We start from the raw sequence: 18,366 nt of genomic DNA on the forward strand, positions 1-18,366 counted from the left end.
GTTAGTCTCCTATTTTGTTACTTTATGTTCCCCAGATGAATGCAATCGTTCTATGTCTATCCCTTTCTTTCTGAGTCATTTCACTTAACATGATACTTTCCATGTGGTACCACTTGTATGTAAATTTCATGACTTTGTCTTTTTTAACAGCTACATAGTACTCCATTGTGTAAATGTACCAAAGTTTCTTTAACCAGTCATCTGTTCTCGGGCACTCAGGTTTTTTCCAGATTCTGGCTATTGTAAAGAGTGCTGCAATGAACAGACAATTGCAGATGTCACTTCGACTATACTTTTTTGCCTTTCTGGGATATATTCCCAGGAGTGGTATTGCTGGATCAAATGGGAGCTCAATTTCTATTTTTTTGAGAATCGTCCATACTGTTTTCCAGAAAGGCTGAATCAGTCGGCATTCCCACCAACAGTGAAGGAGTGTCCCTTTCTCACCACATCCGCGCCAGCACCGGTTGCTTTGGTTCTTGTGGATATGGGCCAGTCTCTGTGGTGTGCAATGATATCTCATTGTGGTTTTGATCTGCATCTCCCTGGTGATTAATGATGTGGAGCATTTTCTCATGAGGGCACTCCCTTTTGTTCTATCTCTCCTTTTGGGTGCTGCGGTCTGCAGAAGAGACATTGGGTGGCAATCATGATCGGTCCATCGACTACTTTCAACAGGCATCTCCCAGCCTGGGCATATCTTCTCAGCACCCTTTATTTGGTGCTCCCTTCTCTATCTGAGCTGCCTTTACCCCTAGAGTGTGCAGCTGGCCTTTACGCCATGGAGTGAACAACCTGGTATTTATCACAGCTGTTCTTGGGTGTTTTTTGAAATATTTTTATTGAAAATTTTATAGCTGGTAATCTTAGGGCCTCCTGGATCTGGGTGAATATATTCTGCAACTCTGGAAACTTCTCAGCAATGTTGTCTTTGAATATTGCTTCTTTATTAAGGTTGTTCTGCTGAAACTCTGGGGATATTTATGTTGCTTCTCTTAAATTCATCCCAAAGTTCTCTTGTCAGCTAGGCATTTATTTTGAGTCTCCCCTCCACATCTTCTGTTGTTGTCTGGAGGTTTTCTGAACTTCATCTTGGAACTCACCAATTCTGTCCTCAGCAGCTGTTATTCTGATGCTGAGGCCTTCCAGTGAGTTTTTCATCTCGCCTACCAGGTTTTTCAGTTCTGTCATTTCTATATGTAGTTTTCTCATTTCTGTTCCCATATCCTTTTGTGTTTTATTGTCAGTACCTTCCATTGTTTCTTTGAGCTCCTTAAATATCCTCAACATTTTCTCTCTAAAGTCCTTATCAGAGAGGATATATAGCTCACTTTTGCTGGCTGAATCTTTAAGGCTACCATCTTTGGTCCCTATACATGATGAGGTTCTGCATTACCTTCCCATTGTGACTTTTGCAGCTGGAAGTGTTTCTTGTGTGTTGTTGTGTGGCTAGGTTAGGATTTCTTTGTATGCTAACAGTGAATTAAAATTGTGTGGCTGTGTGTTTAATAGGGCCTCCTAACCTGGATCCAAAATGGCAATCTTGAGGAACAAATAGTGCCCTCAGCCCCTCTGCTTCCTTTTCTTGGGACAAGGGGGCAAAAAGAGCCAAACCACGGTGTCTAGCCTTATTCACCACTTTTTTTTTGCTTTTTGGGTCACATCTGGCAATACACAGGGGTTACTCCTGGCTCTGCACTCAGAAATTACTCCTGGCGGTACTCAGGGGACCACACAGGATACTAGGAATAGAACCCGGGTCAGCCATGTGCAAGGCAAACGCCCTACCTGCTGTGCTATCCCTCCAACCCCACCTTATTCACCCTTCACTTTTCTCTGTCATATATATTGTCTCTAGCTTGACCTAGAATGCAATTTTACTAATTTTTAATAAAAATATTTTATTTTATTTTGGCGAGCATATTTGGAAGTACTTAGGGCTTACTCTTTGCTCTGAATTCAGGATCACTCCTGGTTGGCCTAGGGGAACCGTATGGGATGCCAGGGATTTAACCTGGATTGGTTGCATGCAATGCAAGTGCCCTACCCAACTTTCTGGCACTTGGAATGGAATTTTTAAGGAGAATAATATTTTGCTTAGGTGAAGTTCAGTTAGTGTATTCAGGTAAAGAGATAGTTCAAGTATCTGGTGTGTAAGGGACCTGAGTTTGATCCCTAGTCTGCACGCTCCACTCAGCACAAGATGTAGCTCTTGTGGCCTTGACACATGTCACCAAGAACCAAATTGCTCAAGCATTGCCAAAAGAATAACACATCCTCCACCACTGTTGAATTTGCTCCCTATAAAAATTCTGAAGTTAGTGTTCTCTATCATCTCAATTAATAACTTATTCTTAACTTATTGTTGATCTGTAATGAGGTTTCACATAGTTCATCTTTGCAGATGTGTCTTCATATGAATATTGGCTAATATTTTTCTCTTTGAAGAATATATCATTTTGTTTATTTTATTTTTTAATTTTGGGTAACATTTTATTTTTATTTTATTTTATTTTTTCATTAGTGAAACACCATGAGGTAAAGTTGTGGACTTACAGATTTTTGTGCTTGGGTTTCAGTTATACAATGATTGAGTACCCATCCCTCCACCAGTGCTCAGTGCCCATTCCCCACCTCCAGTGCTCCTGAAATCCCTACCACCCCCACCCCCCATCCCACCCCACCCCTGTGGCAGGGCATTCTCTTTTGTTATCTCTCTCCTTTTAGGTGCTGTGGTTTGCAAAAGAGGCACTGAGTGGCAATCATGTTTGGTCTATAGTCTATTTTCAGCTTGCATCTCTCATCCTGGGAGGATCATCCCAATACCCTTTATTTGGTACTCCCTTCTCTATCTGAGCTGACTTCTTCCACTTAATTCCTCTTTTGCAAACCACAACACCCAAAAGGAGAGAGAGAACAAAAGGGAATGCCCTGCCTCAGAGGCAGGGTGGGATGGAGGGGATGGGGGGATGGGAGGGACACTGGGATTCGTGGTGGTGGGAAATGGGCACTGGTGGAGGGATGGGTATTTGATCATTTTATAATTGAAACACAAGCACAAAAATGTGTAAGTCTGAAACTGTACCTCACGGTCTCTCACTAAAAATATTTAAAAAAATAAAATAAGTCAAATTATCAAAAAAAAAGTGGCCAAGATGAAGTCATGAAATTTACATACAAGTGATACTACATGGAAAGTATCATGCTAAGTGAAATGAGTCAGAGAGGGACTGACATAGAAAGATTGCATTCATCTGGGGAATATAAAGTAACAAATTGGGAGACTGACACTCAAGAATAGCCGAGATAAGTACCAGGAGGTTCACTCCATGGTTTGGAGGCCAGCCGCACATTTTGTTTATTTTTTTAAAAATTGAGTCACCATGAGATACACAGTTCCAAAGCTGTTAATGATTGGGTTTTAGTCATACAATGTTTCTACACCTGTCCCATCACCAGTGTACATTTCTCACAACCAGTGTTCCCAATTTTCTTCCCACCACCCTAAGCTCCCAGCCTGTCTCTATAGCAGGCATTTTCTTCTTTCTCACTCTCCCACTCTCTCTTTCCTTTGGGTCATTATGATTTGCAACACATGTACTTAACGGTTATCATGCAATTCCCTTTACCTACTTTCAGCATTCAGTTCCTGTCCAGAGTGATCATTTCCAGCTATTATTGTCATAATGTCCCCTTCTCTATCTTAAACACAATATTGGATAATATTTGTATCAACACATAATATTTCCCATATATTTTCTGTGGAGACGTACATACCTCCAAATGTTGATATTAGTTCACAAGTATATTATTTGGGGGCTAGAGCAATAGCACAGCAAGTAGGGCATTTGCCTTGCACGTGACCGACCAGGGCTCTATTTCCAGCATCCCATACGGTCCCCTGAGCACCGCCAGGAGTAAATCCTGAGTGTAGAGCTAGGAGTAACACCTGTGCATCGCTGGGTTTGAACCAAAAAGCAAAAAAAAAAAACCCAAAAACCCAAGTATATTATTTGAATTGAATATATTCATCTGTTGGAAGATATATAGAGTTATATTACAGTCTTCTCTTCTCATTTGCCTTCCAGAAAGTTGTTACACTGCATATTAATTAGAGCCCATTTGGAACTCCTCAGTTACAGAGATTAGTGAGTTTGCAATATACTTCCTTAGTACTTGTGTAGTATTTAGAAAGCTGTGGAACTTCAGCCTAAGCTAGTATAGGCAGCAATGATAGATTTGTGTAGGAATTGGTATCTTGTTTATTATTTTAACTTTCAAAGGCATTCTAAACCTCAAAAATCAATCTACGTATAAGTCAAAATATTTTAGTTGTCATTGAAATTACTTTAGTATAACATAAGATTTTTTGTTTTACATTTTTAACTTGAATTCATTAAGATATATTATCAAACAGAAGAGCACAATTTAGAAAGATTAATGTTCCTGTACTGTGCAAAATGCATGTGTACTTTGAAGGGTGGAATAGGCAACAATGAGGAGGAAGAGGACATCTAAGAGATGTTGAGGGGCCAGAAATATAGTACAGAAGTTAAGGCACTTGCCTTGCTCATGACTTACCCTGATTCCATTGTTAACACTCTGTATGGTTCTCCAAGCCCCACTAGGGGTGAGCCCTAAGAACAGAGCTTGGCATGAGCCCTAAACACTGCAGAATGTGCCCCCTTCATACATAAAAAAGAATAGAAATGCTGAGAAATAATTTTCTGGCTTAGAGACTAATTGAATCAGAAAGCACAAAATCTCTATTTTTTAGACCCATGTGACGTAGATTATTAATCAAAAGGAACACAAATTCAAGGAGAGTAAATCAGATCACTGGATATTTTAGGTGAAAGAAATATCCAGCAATAAAATTGTCACATTTAAAAACAGAGGCACAGGGACTGGAGTGATAGCACAGCAGGTAGGACTTTTGCCTTGCACACGACCGACCCAGGTTCGATTCCCAGCATCCCATATGGTCCTCTGGGCACCACCAGGGGTAATTCCTGAGTGCATGAGCCAGGAGTAACCCCTGTGCATTGCCAGGTGTGACCCAAAAAGCAAAAAAAAAAACAGAGGCACATCTGGCTAGAGCCCCACCACACAGGTTGTACAAGTAGACCAAGGGTTGTTCACCCACTCTTCTGAAGTGAGGCAGAATCCAAGTTCTAAAGCAGAGAGACACTTTAGGTATCTGAGTGGTAGGATTCACATCCAGGCAAACAACACAGCATCAGAAGCAATGTGAAAAACGAATGAATTCAGCTACACCAATGGATGGGACTCACCCCAAATCCAGGAAAATCTGCAATGGCTTCAGATTTTTAACTGCCCAAAGACTTTAGAATAATAATCCTCTCAAAGTTTAATGATGTGAAAAAAATTAAACAGAATAAATAAACTTGACTAGAAACTGATGGAAAGAATGAAATACCTCATTCAAGTAGAAATGATGGAGCTAAATAATGCAGTAGCATGTCTTAGCAGTAGGATGGATGAGATTGAAAATAAAATCTCTGGCCTTAAAGATAGGTATATGACAATAAAGAAGATATAATTAAAATGTTGATAAAAGTGAAGATTTTAGAGCCATAGTTGACAATACCAGGAGGAAAATCTTCAGAAACACTGGAATTACAGATGTACAAGAGAAAGGTAAAAGGAAAGAATGTATAGCTAGAAAACTAATAGCTGAGAATCTTTTCAACCTGAAGAAGGAGACTGGTATACTTACCCAGGAGTATACACAGAGCACCACACAGAGCAACAGTAAGGCACATTGCAATAAAAACTGAAAGAGCTAACGATGGAGATAGGTTCCTTAAAGCAGCAAGTCTGAAGCAAATCCTCTTAAATGAGATAGATTAACATCAGATTTTGAAAGTGAAACTACAAATAAGAAGATAATGGAATAATATATGAATTATATTGAATGCAAAGAACCTTTAACTGTCCTGTATCTTACAAGATTATCACTTACATTTGGAGGACATCATAGAAACAGTCTCAGACAAGAGATGGGGGCATTTGCCACATGTGAATCAGTTGTGAGGGGCACTGAACAGCATTCTATGGAAACAGAATTCCAATAGAAAAATTAACCCAACATCCTTGAGATATATTCTAAGAAGTGAAATTTATAAGTAAAATGGAATATTAATTCCTATTGAAAAGAATGTCCATATCTTTTTTTCCAGAAAGGCTGAACAAGAATGAAGAAAATACATTTTCACCTTGTTCCTTGAAGCACTATACACAACAGACAAAAATCTAGAAATAACCCAAGTGTTTAAAAGTAGGTGACTAGATAAAGAAGCTGTTACATAAACACAATGGAATATTACTCAGCATAAGAAAAGATAATATTTTCAATCTGCTGCTACATAAATGGATCTGGAGAATGTCATGCTGAGTGAAGTAGGTCAGAAGGATAGAGAGGGACATACATAGTATGATCTCTCATATGTGGGTTATAAAGAAGCATAATGGTAGAATAACAAATGCCGGAAGGTAATGGAAACAACATGAGAACTGGTATTCAATAAGTAACATGCCACTTGGGGATCTGGGGGATAGGACAGGGAGGGTCTACAACCATGGTAGAGGGAAGTGTTCAACTGGGCGGAGGAGTGGGTGCTGAAAGGTTATTAAGTGTTATATATGAAACCCTATCAATATCACCACAAATCACAGTGCAAAATCCCCTATTTTTAAAAAAGTACCCCTCATAAGAGCAGACTTGTAAGTGGGAGACCAACAGTGGAGGGACTTTGAGGGAGGAAGTGGACACTAGTGAAAGGACTGCTATTGGAACATTGCATGCCTGAAATCCACTCATAAATAACGTTATAATTTCATGGAGCTAAATTAAAACTTTAAGTTAATCTTTTTTTCTTTCTTTTATTGCTTTTTGGGTCACACCTGGTGATGCACAGGGGTCATTCCTGGCTCTGCACTCAGGAATAACTCCTGGCGGTGCTCAGGGGACCATATGGGATGCTGGGAATTGAACCCGAGTTGGCCGCGTGCAAGGCAAACACCCTACTCGCTGTGCTTTCGCTCCAGTCCCTTAGTTTATCTTTTTTGAAAAAAAATTGTTTATTAGTGAATCACTGTGAGGTAGTTACAAACTTACAAACTCTCGTATTTCAGTCATACAATAACCGACCCGAGTTCGATTCCTCCGCCCCTCTCGGAGAGCCTGGCAAGCTACCGAGAGTATTTGATATGCCAGACACAGTAACAACAAAGTCTCCAATGGAGACGTTACTGGGCCCGCTCGAGCAAATAATTGTTTACCCATCCCTCTACCAGTGCCCATTCTCCTCCACCAATTTTCCCAATATCCTTCCTACCACCCCCAACCCATCCCCCCACTCCAACCCGCCTCTGTGGTGGGGCATTCCCTTTTGTTATCTCTCCTTTTGGGTGTTGCAATTTGTAATAGAGGTATTGAGTGGCCATTGTGTTCGGTCTATAGTCTACTTTTGGCACTCATCTTTCAACCCAAATGAGTCCTCCCAATATCCTTTACTTGGTGTTACCTTCTCTATCTGAGCTGCCTTTTCCCCCAGCATGTGAGGCCGGTTTCCAAGCCATGGAGCAGACCTCCTGGTCCTTATCTCTACTATCCCTGGGAGTTAATCTCCCATTCTTTTACTTTATGTTCCACAGATGAGTGCAATCTTTCTATGCCTGTCCTTCTTTTTCTGACTCATTTCTTATCTTTTATCTTTTAAGTTTTTATTCAATGAAGGGACCATAATTTACAGTTATTGAGCTTTAACTGGCACATTTCAAGGTTGTATGGTTGTAGTTTAGATTTGAAGTTTTCAGTGTTGTTAAGTCTGTGCTTTAGATATGTAGCTATATCACTGTCCCACATCATGGTTATACCTGAGGCCCCTGGCCCTTGTTCCCCTCATTACTTCTCCCTTCACTGATTTATTTCTTTCCTTCTCTGTGCTTCTCTTCCCTATAATCTGGAATCAAGGCTCATCTGGTCAAGCCCCCTTTACCACATTACATTTCTTCGTCCAGTTATTCATAAACCACTGATAAGTGAGATTATCCTGTTTGTCATTCCTCTGGCTTACTTCACTTAATATGATATCTTATAGTTCCAACTAGGTCGCAGGGAATTTCATTATTTCATCTTTCCTTGCAGATCCATTGTGTATATATACCACATCTTCATACTCCATTCATCTGTCATTGGACACCTAGGTTGATTCGACATCTAGCTGTTGTACTAAATGTTGCTATGGATAATGGTATTCATATATCCTTTTGGATGAATGCTTACCTTTCTTCTTTTGTATTTTAATATATTTTTATTGGATCACTGTAAGATAGACTCTTAAAGACTAATATCCAAGGCCAGGGCAAACAGGGGTTAGGAAGACTAGTCAATGGTTGAAATATATCACAAATGTGTGTGTGGCAGAGGGTAAGTAAGACAGAGAAGGGACCAGTATGACAATGATAGTTGGAAATGATTTAAGAACTAAGTGTTAAAAGTAGATACAGGGATAAATATGGATGAATGTTTTTTCTGTCTGGGGACAAATGCCTAGAAATGGAATTTCTGGGTGACATGACAACTCAATTATAAGTTCACTGATAACTCTCCATCTGTTTTCCAGAGGGGTTGAACAAGTCAACATTCTTATCTGATTGACAGTTCCTTTTTCACCACATCCCACCAACACAGATTATTCCACTATTTTTGATATGTTCCATTCTCACTGGTTTGATATGATGTCTTCTTGGTTTGAGTCTCTCTAATCATAAATGATACTGAGAATTTTTTCATGTGTCCACTGGCCATCCACCTGTCTTCTTTTGTGTGGTATTTGTTCATTTACTCCCCCATTTATTGGGGGGTTTGGATTATTTAGTCATTGTTGATCTTTGTGATTACTTTATATATCCTGGATACCAACACTTTATCTGATAGGTTAAGTGAGAATGTTTTCCCCATTCAGTTAGCATTAAGTTAGCCCTTGTTTCTTTTTGCCATGCAGAAACTCTTTAATTTGATACAGCTAATTTATTTTGTTGTCTTTCCCTATAGTATCAGACCATTAGATACCCCTTTGAGGTTCAAATATGGAGAATTCTATTTTCCTCAGTATATTTTATAGTTTCTTGTCAGCTCTCAAGGTCTTTGGTACATTTTGAATTGACTGTTGTCTAAGGTGTGAGATAGGGATAAAACCTTTTCACACATAATTATACCACTTTCCCAGTACCATTTGTTGAAGAGGCTATCGTTACTCCATCTTACGTTCTAAACTCATTTGGTAAAAATTACCTGTCTGTAAATATTAGTATTTGTCCGTGAGTATTAGGTTCTGACTCATTGACCAGTGAGTCTATTTTTATTATGGTACCATGCAGTTTTGATTACTATAGTTTTGTAGTAAAGATCAAAATTAGGTAATGAAATACTACAGTTTCTTATTTTTCAATATGGCTCTGGCTATTTGTGTTTTTCTAGGTTTTTAAAGAATGTAGACTGAATTTGGATAGGAATTGCATAGAATCTATATAGTATTTTAAGTGTATGGTTATTTTAGCAATACTTGATCTTCTGATTCACAGGAATGAAGTATTTTTTCCATTCCCTAAGGTTTTCTATCTCTTAAGCTATTTTAAAGTTTTAATTTTCCGCCTCCTTTGTTAGGTTGATGTTAATGTTAATGATACTTAATGTTTTGGGCACTATTCTAAATGGAATAGATTCTTGGATCTCTTTCCTCTCTGACATGTTATTTTTGTATAGTAATGCAAACGACTTTTTTGTGTTGATTTGTTGACTTGTGTGTAGTATGCAACTTTATTGTATTGATTTATTGTTTCTAGAAGATCTTTTGTGGATTCTTTAGGGCCTTCTATGTATATGATTATGTAATTTGCGAATAGTGATAATTTGATTCCCTCTTCTCCAAGTTGGATCCATTTGATATTTTTCGTGATGATTGCTGTTACTAAGACTTCTATACAATTTTGAATAAAAATGGAGACAGTGGACATTCTTGCCTTGTACCTGATCTCAGTGGGAATGCTTCCAGTTTTTCACCATTTACAATGATACTGGTTTTGAACTTGTTATAGATAGCCATTACTATGTTGAAGAAAGCTCCTTCCAACCCTATTTTGTTGAGGATATTTTAAATAATGAAAGAATGTTGGATCTTGTCAAAAGCTTCACTGCATCAATTGATTTAATCATATGATTTCATCTTTTCTTTAATTGGTGTTATGTATTATGTTAATTCACTTGCTTATGTTGAACTTTCCTTACATATTTTAGATGAATCACATTTGATTGTTGTGTGTAATTCTTTTGATGAACTATTGGATTTAGTTTGGTAAGATTTTGTTGAGAATTTTTGCATTAATGTTTATCGGGTAAATTGGTCTAAAATTTTCTTTTCTAGAATTGTCTATATCTACTTTGGGTATTAATGTGATGTTAGCTTTATACAAGACATTAGGAAGGATTCATGTTTCTTTAATGTTTTAGAAGAATTTATTGAATATTTGCAGTAAGTCTTCTCTGCAGATTTGATAGAACTAACCAGTAAAGCCATCTGGATCAGGACTTTTGTTCCTGGGGAGATTCTTAATGTCTGTTTCAATTTCCTTGCTTGTGATTGGCCTGTTCAGGCTTTTTACTTCCTCTTTCAGTTTTCGTATAATACATGATTCTAAGAATTTGTTCATTTCTTCTAGACTCTCCAGTTTAACAGCATACTGGAAAAGTGGACACCGGTGAAGGAATTGGTGTTGAAACATTTTATGCCTGAGACACAATCATGAACAATGTTGTAATTATATGATGACTAAATATTTTTTAAAAGCAACCAAAGCTCTTATAAATAAGTGACAACAAATTCCTTCATATCAGTGATTTCTCTAAATGTGAATGGACTGAATTGTTCTATTAAAAGTTACAAAGTAGCTGGATGGATCGGGAAGCAAAATCCAACATTCTACCACTTATAAAGACACACTTGAACCCTTATTATGAACACAAGCTCATATTAAAAGACTGGAAAACAACCACATGAGCTAATGATTAACTAAAATAAAGCACGGACAGTCTTATTTGTATCATACCATGTTAGCATTCAAACTAAGAAACTGGCAAGAGATAGGACAGTACACACTTGATAAAGGGTCAATAGATCAAGAGGACTTAATTCATCCAGGGTCAACACTATCACTGTCACTGTCCTCCTGTTGTTCATCGATTTGCTCGAGCAGGCCCAGTAACATTGTGAGACTTTTTACTGTGTTTGGCATATTGAATACGTCACGGGTAGCTTGCCAGGCTTTGCTGTCCGGGCGTGATACTCTCCGTAGTTTGCTGGGCTCTCTGAGAGGGGTGGAGCAATAGAATTCGGGTCAGCCCACATGCAAAGCAAACACCCTACCCTCTGTGCTATCGCTCCAGCCCCCAGAGGCAACAATGTTTTGAAAAAATTAATAATAGATCTGAGGAGATAACATCAACAACACAATAGTAGTGAAACACTTTAATACCCCACTGTTACCATTGGACAGAAAAATCAGACAGAGCACCAATAAGGAAATAAGAGGTTTACACAAGTAGTTGAAAGTCTTGGATTCATAGGTATGTACAGGCAATTTATCGCCCTCCCCCCAAAATGAATAACATTAAACATTGTCTAGATGAATTATATGAAACAAATACCACATGCTAAGACACAATTCAAGTGTCTAAATTATCATAAAATTAACATTATAGTAAAATTTAAGATCACAGTGCCATGAAGGTCGAAATTAGCAATTCAAAGAAATCCAAGCCATTTGCAGAAAGCCCTACTATAAAACAAACGTTGTAAAGGCATAAGGAGCTCATTCTCCATCACAAAGATCAGATTTTATTGTGACTTTAGATATGTAATACTTTTATGTTACTTTATAGCTTATTTAGCCAACATTCAACATGAGATGTGTATATTCGGCTTTTCTTTTTTCTTTTTTTTTTTTTAAATTGAATTGCTGTGAGATACAGTTACAAGCATTCATGTTTGAGTTACAATCACACAATGATCAAACACCCACCCTTCCACCATTGCACATTCTCCACCAACAATCTCCCCAGTATACCCCCCCCCCTTTCCCACCCTCCTACTACCTCCATGGCAGACAATTTCCCCCATACTCTCTCTCTACTTTTGGGCATTATGGTTTGCAATACAGATACTGAGAGGTTACCATGTTTGGTCCTTTATCTACTTTCAGCACACATCTCCTGTCCCGACCGATCCCTCCAACCATCATTTTATTAGTGATCCTTTCTCTATTACAGTTCTCTTCTCCCCCCTGCTCATGAGGCAGTCTTCCAGCTATGGAACAATCTTCCTGTCCCATGTATCTACTGTCCTTAGGTGTCAGCCTCATGTTATGTTGTTTTTTACTCCACAAATGAGTGCAGTCCTTCTATGTCTGTCCCTCTCTTTCTGACACATTTCACCTAGCATGATAGTCTCCATGTCTATCCACTTACAAGCAAAATTCATGACTTCATCTCTCCTAACAGCTCCATTATACTCGGCTTTTCAACCTCTCATGCAACCTGAGTTTTTCTCTTGCACCGATATTTCTCTTTCTTTCTTTTTTTTCTTTTTGGTTCACACCGAACGATGCTCAGGGGTTGCTCCTGGATTTACACTCAGGAATTACTCCTGGCAGTGAGTGGGGGACCATATGGGATGCCAGGGATTGAAGCCGGGTTGGCTGCATGCAAGGCAATGCCCGACCAGCTGTACTATCGCTCCTGCCCCCTTCTCTTTCTTTCTTGCCCTTCACATTTATCTAAATGAATTTCTTTAAATTATACTATTTTACTTCACTAAAAAAATGAACTCAGAACAAGTTCTAACGTTTGAGAACTAATGAACATATTTCAAATACCAATTGGGTCAAAGAGGACATAATATAGGAAATAAAAAAGTTCTCAAAATAAATAAAATTAAGACACAAACAATAAAAAACTATAGAACACAGCAAAAGCAGTACTAAGGGGGGCATTCATAGCAACACAATCTCAAATCAAGAAAAAGAAAAAAATAGTAAACCACCTAACCTCACAGTTTGAGAAACTATAAAAAGAAAAAACATAATCTTAGAGTGAAAAATAATTAATATTGTAGAATAAATAAAATGACAGAAATTAAGAGAATTATTCAAAGGTAAATGAAATTAGAAGTTTGTTTTTAAAAGAATTAACTAAGATTGAGGTAGAAGTGGGGCTGAGGGGCGGCTGGAGTGCAAAGCGCAGGCACAGGCGGCTGAGGAGGCAGCGAAGTAGGGTCAGGGGACCATGGCCCGAATCACCACCATCAAGGCAGTGAAGCGCAAGATCAAGATCCTGCAGCAGCAGCCAACGACGCGGAGGAGATGGCCGAGCACCTGCATCGGGAAGTGGAGGGCGAAAGGCGGGCCCCGGAACAGCCGAGTATTAAGGTAGCATCCTTGAATCGGAGGATTCAGCTGGTTGAAGGAGGATCCAGCTGGTTGAACTGGACTGTGCTCAGGAGTGCCTGGCGACTGCCCTGCAAAAGCTGGAGGAAGCTGAGAAAGCAGCTGATGAGAGTGAGAGAGAGAGATGAAGGTCATTGAAAACTGAGCCTTAAAAGACGAACTAAAAGTGGAACTTCAGGAAATTCAACTCAAAGAAGCTAAGCATATTGCAGAAGAGGCAGATGAGAAGTATGCCCCCCCAAACACCCCCACCCCCACTGTGTTTTCAGCCAAACTGTCTCCGCCTCTACCCCAGAGATTCCCTTTGGGCTAGAGGCAGAGCACCTTTGGGAACAACATCTAAGGGGATGTGAGCACAATGCAAAGTGTCTTTAAAAGCCCGTTGTTGTGTACACATTTTGTAATTACCTTTTTTGTTGTTGTAGCAAGCTTTTGTAAGACATTCCAAGTCATTCCACAGTTTTGAAGAGTAGTCTAATCCTTTTTCTCTTTTGGAAGGGAACTTTCCAGCTGATTGCATTTTTCCCTCTCCCTAGAGAAGGGAAAGAACTGGGCCTGCCTTAGAGAGATATACAGCCCAGAGACAGATGCCACTGTGGGATACCTCAGTGTTGTGTACAAGGACTAGCCAGATTGAAGGAAAGGGGGTTCCCGGAGTAGTAAAGCCAAAAAAAAGTGTTGTTTAGGTTTCCAGCTTTAAGTTATCTCTGGGAAATTTTCTTTTCTTTCTTTTTTTCTTATTTTTAAATCAGTGAAGTGACTCAAGGGGCCATAGAGGTAAAATACAGCGGGTAAAGCACTTAACTTGCAACCTGGCTGATCCCGCTCCCCCATATGGTCCCCTGAGCATTGCCAGAAGGATCCCTGAGCACAGAACCAGGAGTAAGCCCTGAGCACAGCCGGGTGTAACCTCCAAAACAACAAGAAAAAGAAGTGACTCAAATTAAGATATTGAGAACTGGGACCAAATCCTTGTTCTGTCTCCCTCTGCTTTCCCAGAAGAATGAATCATGTACCCTTTTAGGTTGAAGTGACCACTTACTTGCTCTCCTGAATTCTTGAAAGGAAAACAAAATGTTATTGCCACTGATTAGCCATATGAAACTCATCTCATCGCCCTTTTCTGGATCTGAAGCTGCTGCCTCAAAAAGTGCCATCTCATTGTGCTTTGTATCCGTTAGTGCTGGAGAAATCTTGAGTAGCTTATATACAAAACTTTTTATATTATTTTGAAACTTTGCTTCTCTAGGGTTGGGGCACAGTGACCACCCAGTCTGGGCCTGCAGTGTGGTCTTTGAAAACAGCCTTTCCTTCTTACAAACTCCCCCCTTTTTAGTGAGGTTCTGTGAGGTCTGTTTAGTGTGCATCCACCTCGCAGCTTCGTGGCTTAAAATGCCCTCTCCTTTAGTGTGGCCTCTGTGGGGGCCAATTGGGCAAAGAAACCAATTATGAAACTGTTTTGATACTGAAAATTGATATTTGTCCTTTTGAAATAAAGAACAAGTCCCTCAAAAAAAAGAATTAATTAAGATTGACAAACCTTCAGCTAGACTCATCAAGGGAAAAAGTAAACACTCAATACATTGGAAGAGAGATGAAAGGGAGAAACTTATATCAGATAACTCCAAAATACAAAAGATTATGATATGAGCAAGTGCTATGACTAGCTTTATGAAACTAAACTGGAGAATCTAGAGTATATAGACAAAATTTTTAGAAACACAAAGCCTCACAAAGGGCCTCCACTTCCCACACCTAATGGGCTGCCAGCAGAAATCTAGCACTAGTTGTTCTGCCCCAGGAATAATGCCCACTTCTGCCAATCAGCCTTTGCAAATCTCAGATTTGCTTTGGGAGCTTAGATCCATCCCCTTGTCCTGCTCCCTGCTCAGACAAGTGTAGTGCCTTCTCCTCCCACTGGAAGTGTGACCAGCCTCCCACAAACTAGAACTTGTCTGCCACTGGAATCACAACATCTGTCAATCTCAGGTTTCCTTGGGAAGTTGGAATCCATCCCCCATGTTGACTTCAGCAAAGGGAACTCCCTCCTATGCCCCACTGGACTTGCCACCAGTAGGAACAATGTGGTCGCATTAGTCTCAGGATAGTTATACATAATCCACCTCACACACTGTAGGAACTGGTGGGAAATCACAGGGTCTTACATCAGTGCGAGAAAAAAAGCATTAAAGTTTCTGCAACAAAAACAGAGGAACTTGATTCACACCCCTACCTATCCTGCTGAAATACCTATACAAGACAATGGAGATAGAATAATAGAAGCATAAGCAACAGAGCAATAGTGAAAAACAATAAATTAGGTCAGCAATCAGATTCTCAAAAATTCTCAAGAAAGCGCCACTTTCAGCAACCACAAAACTTTAAGAACAATGAAAACTAAAGAAATTAAATTGCTCCAACTGACAGGGACAGAAATACAGATAAGTACTTAAGTTCATAAAAATCCTTAATCCTGAATGAGAAAGACCTCGAATCTACACTCTATACAATTGCAATGGAAATTAGACAATTACTGGAAGAGAAGTTTAAACAAAAATGAATTAACTTAGAGCCAAGGAGCAAACCCTGAACACAGTTGGGTGTGGCCAAAAATAAAGAAAAAAAACCTATAATAATCAAAACATCATGGAACTGGCATAAGGATATACTGCCAGACCAATGAATTAGAACTGAGTACTCAATGATAAACCTTAAGATATATAGACAGCTAATTTGCAACAAAGAAGCCAGATTCATGAAGTGGAATAAAAATATATTCTTCAAAAAACCGCGTTAGGAACACTATATAGCTACAAAAAAGAGAGGAAGGAAGGAAGGAAGGAAGGAAAGAAGGGAGGGAGGGAGGGAGGGAGGGAGGAAGGAAGGAAGGATGGAAGGGAAGATGAAAAAGTAAAGAAAAGAAACTGAATTTGTATCTTGACCTTACATGAAAGTCAATTCTGAGTGTATCAAAGACTTTGAGATTAGACCAGAATTCATAAAATACATTCTGGAAAATGTAGTCAGAGTGCTTCAGGATTTGAACTTTAAAGGTGTCTTATATAATATTATTCAATTGGCAAAAGACAACAGAAATAAAAAAAAACAAATGGAACTGTATAAGATTTAAAAGTTTTTGTATGAAAAAATAACACAAGGCAAAACCTTTATTACTGGTAGAAAGTGTTTTCATGCAATAGGCAGAAAAAGGATTAATATCCAAGGGGACTATATGGGATGCCAGGGATTGAGCCCAGGATAGCTGCCTGCAGGGTAAGCCAGGCACATGCACTTGAATTTTTGGTAGACATTGAAGCGTAAGAATACAAATTAAGTACCTTAATTGTTACAATAGGTGCAGATTTGTTTAGCAAACCTTTATCTGATGCAACATATTTTATACCAGTGTCACTTGTGATGCATTTTAGCATATTCCACTTAAGATTATATACGAGGGACTGGAGCGATAGCACAGCGGGTAGGGCGTTTGCCTTGCATGCAGCCAACATGATCGACACAGGTTCGATTCCCAGCACCCAATATGGTCCCCTGAGCACCGCCAGGAACAATTCCTGAGTGCATGAGCCAGGAGTAACCCCTGAGCATCACTGGGTGTGACCCAAAAAGCAAAAAAAAAAAAAAGATTATATATGAAATTAGTGTTCTCAAATGCTTCAAAAATAGCATCCTTAGAGGTTTTCTTTTGCAATAGAATGCTTATCACTTGATCATTTGACATCCCTTACTCGTCTATTCACTCCAGTGGGCGCCAGCAATGTCTTCATTCATCCCTGTCGCATGCTAGTGTAGCCCAATGGCGTCTGCTCATTCTAGAAACACGAACAGCCTCAAACTGATCGTTCAGGGTCTTGACTAAGAAGTCTGACCATCTCATAGGTGGGCGGCAATGCGATCTTTTAACATCCTGTGGAATCCAGTTGGTAATGGCTCTAGTCCAGCGGTCGTCTAATTACGTGTCCAGCCCATCTGATTTTTGACGCTTTGGCAAACAAGACAGAGTCCCTGATCCTTGACTCTCAATGGAGGTCGGAACTCCAGATTCTTTCTCTCATTTGAGAGAAACGTGAAATTCCAAGCATAGCTCTTTCGATTCCTCTTTGGGAGACCTGAATAGCGTTCTCATCCTGTTTTCATTGGGCCCAGGTCTCTGAAGCGTATGTTAATGCAAGAAAAACAGCAGAATCGAAGAGATGTGCCCAGAGCCAGAGGCTCTTCTTCCTCTTAGCTATTTCTTGGATGTTCTTGAAGGCGTTCCAAGCCACTCTCTTCCTCCTGCATAACTCAGGTGCCATTTCATTCGTCATGTTGACTTCTCGACTTAGGTACACATAACTGTTGCATGAGAGTGAGATGAGAATGAATGGAACGTCAGGAACGAGACTGTTTCTCATAAACATTGTCTTTGTGAGATTCAGCTGTATTCCGACCCTTTCACACTAACGGTCAAAGTCGGCAGCATTTGTGCCGCTTGGCTGATGTTTGGTGTTATAAGAACGATGTCATTAGCTAAGCAAAGGTGGTGTAGTTGCCGACTGTCTATCTTCACTCCCATTCCTTCCAATTCCAGTTGTCTCATGACATTCTCGAGACTGGCACTGAAGAGTTTCAGTAAAATGGTATCAGCCTGCCGAACCCCTCTCTTGATGTCAATGATCACCTCCCTGTAGAATGGTGAGATCCTCGTAGTGAATCCACAAAACAGCTCACAGAGGATCCTGATGTATTGAGTTTGAATGCCCTGTTTGGCTAAGGCTTTGATGACCGCTTCAATCTCAACAGAGTCAAAAGCCTTCTTTAAATCAATGAACGTTAGACAGA

The 18,366-nt window shown here is 39.5% G+C and overlaps 1 pseudogene; it reads left to right on the top strand.

Annotated features, from left to right (window-relative positions):
* Positions 1-13,366: 13,366 nt before the first annotated feature.
* On the top strand, positions 13,367-13,840 carry LOC130034105 (tropomyosin alpha-3 chain-like; annotated as a pseudogene).
* The last annotated feature ends 4,526 nt before the right edge of the window (positions 13,841-18,366 follow it).

The sequence above is a fragment of the Sorex fumeus genome, unplaced genomic scaffold (assembly GCF_029834395.1).
Source record: "Sorex fumeus unplaced genomic scaffold, SorFum_2.1 ptg000058l, whole genome shotgun sequence".
Taxonomy (NCBI): Eukaryota; Metazoa; Chordata; class Mammalia; order Eulipotyphla; family Soricidae; genus Sorex; species Sorex fumeus.